The 2,426-nt window shown below is 34.5% G+C and overlaps 1 pseudogene; it reads left to right on the forward strand.

The window, feature by feature from the left end:
• Positions 1–433: 433 nt before the first annotated feature.
• On the forward strand, positions 434–1,343 carry LOC100467784 (annotated as a pseudogene).
• The last annotated feature ends 1,083 nt before the right edge of the window (positions 1,344–2,426 follow it).

The following is a 2,426-nucleotide window of genomic DNA, read 5'->3' on the forward strand; positions in this document are numbered from 1 at the left end:
GTATTTATTTATTTTATAAGTGAGGAGAGGCAGAGGGAAAAGAAGAGGGAGAGGAAGAGAGAGCACCTCCATCAGACTTCCCACTGACTGGAGAGACTGATGTGGGGTTAAATCTCACAATCCTGAGATCATCACCTAAGCCAAAATCAAGAGTCAATGCTCAAATGAGTCGCCCTGAGAAAGATTATTCTTACAAATTTGTAGATTTGTAAAGAATATTTTGACCACAGATGTTTGCCTCACGAAGATTTTACCTGTAAAGGAAAAACTGAGGATTTTTTTCATAGTAGTTAAGTTTATTTTTCATTTAGAAGCTGCAATATTCAATGAATGAATCAAAATGTGAATGAAATAATGAAATAAAAATAGCATTCTGTTCTATATTAATTTACTGCTGTGTCTGTTTTTAGGAAAAAATAAGAATTAATACCCCATGGAGAATTACAATCAAACTTCTGATTTCATCTTATTGCGGTTATTCCACCTTTAAGAATTGGCCAGTTCTTCATTCTCATTGTTCTCATTTTCCTAATGGCCCTTTTTGGCAACCTGTCCATGATCATGCTCATCCTCCTGGACACCCATCTCCACACACCCATGTATTTTCTACTTAGTCAGCTCTCCCTCATGGACCTGAACTACATCTCCACCATTGTCCCCGAGATGGGTTCTGATTATTTCTCTGGAAACAAGTCTATTTCTTTCATCAGGTGTGGAGTTCAGAGTTTCTTCTTCACTTTAGCTAGTGAAGAAGGATTTCTATTGGCCTCCGTGGCCTATGATCATTATGTGGCTATTTGATTTCCTCTTCACTATGCCATTTGTATGAGCAATTGAGTATGTGTGCTGATGATAACAGGATAATGAGCTTGATCAACTCCTTTGCCCACACAACATGTATTCTCCGTATCCCTTAACCATTCCAGAGCCATCAACTATTTATTCTGTAATGTTCTGGCCATGTTGACCTTGGCTTGCATGGACACCTGGATCTAAGAGTAGACAGTGTTCGGAAGCTCCACCCTCTTCCTTATGTTTCCTTTCATTGTTATTGTACTATCCTATGGCTGAGTTCTCCATGCAATCTGACAACAGAAGGGAGGAAGAAGGCCTATTCAACCTGCAGCACCCACATCACTAGAGTGACTTTCTATTATCCCCCCTTTGCTTATAATTATCTATGCTCTAGATTCCTCCAATCACCAACAGAGGCCAAGATTCTGCTTGTCTTCTACACCATCCTGACCCCAATGCTCAGACCCATCACCTACAGCCTGAGAAAAAAGGAGTTGATTGGGGCTCTGAGACAATTGATCCAGAGAATCCACTCAGTGAAAATGTAGACAATATACATTAGTTTTCAAGCCTCAGTTATATGTCAATATAGCTGTAGAGCATTGTGAAAAAAATATTATATGCCTATAGTGAAAGAACTTAAGCTAATATAGAAAATTGAATAAATTGAGGCTTCCCATAATAATTTTATATTCCAAGGCATTATTTTTGTTTTTCTTTATGATCCTTTAAAGGAAATGCATTTCCCACTACACTTGTGGGCAAAACTATTTCACTAACATGTAAAATGGAAAATGAAAACTGACTAAATTAATGGTGTCATTCAGCATACCAGTTCTACAATATTTTTTCTACAATATTTTATCTTTTTTTAACCAAAATTAGTAAATTAGGACCTAAAAACAATAAATAATTTATGATGAACATAACATAATTGGAAACAAATACTTTATATATTTGCATAATAATTTATATTTTTTAAACTATATTGACATCATTGACAAATAAAGTTGTATATTTTATGGTATACAATGTCATAATTTGATATACATTGTGAAATCATCTCCACAATTTAGTTAATTAACATATCTATCACCCTACATAGTTACTTGTGTGTGTGTGAGAACAGTTAAGAACTTTTTTGTTAGCAAACTTCAAGTATGTGATATAATATTGTTAACTATAGTCATTTTTATTGTATATTAAGGCTCCAGAATTTCTTCATCGTGCATATCTGAAACTTTGCATTATTTGAGTAAAATTTCCCTATTTACCCACCAGCTAGACCTTGGTAAAGAACATTATACTGTCTTTTATTAAGAGTTTTATTTCTTTCACATATAAGTGAGATCATGCAATACTTTTCTTTCTGTTCCTGACTTATATCACTAAGCATGATGTTCTCTAGATTCATCCATGCTGTCACAGTGAAAAAGTTGTTTTGTCTTGCTTTTATCCAAGCCTAAATAATATTCCATTGTATACATATTTATGACTCTTGTAAATCCATTCATCCACTGATAGATACTTAGGTTGTTCCCATGTCTTAGTTATTTTGAATAATGCTGCAATATACATGGGAGTGCAGATACTTCTTTGAAATAGTGATTTCATGTTCTTTGTATATATAC

Source organism: Ailuropoda melanoleuca, unplaced genomic scaffold (assembly GCF_002007445.2).
Source record: "Ailuropoda melanoleuca isolate Jingjing unplaced genomic scaffold, ASM200744v2 unplaced-scaffold7480, whole genome shotgun sequence".
NCBI lineage: Eukaryota > Metazoa > Chordata > Mammalia > Carnivora > Ursidae > Ailuropoda > Ailuropoda melanoleuca.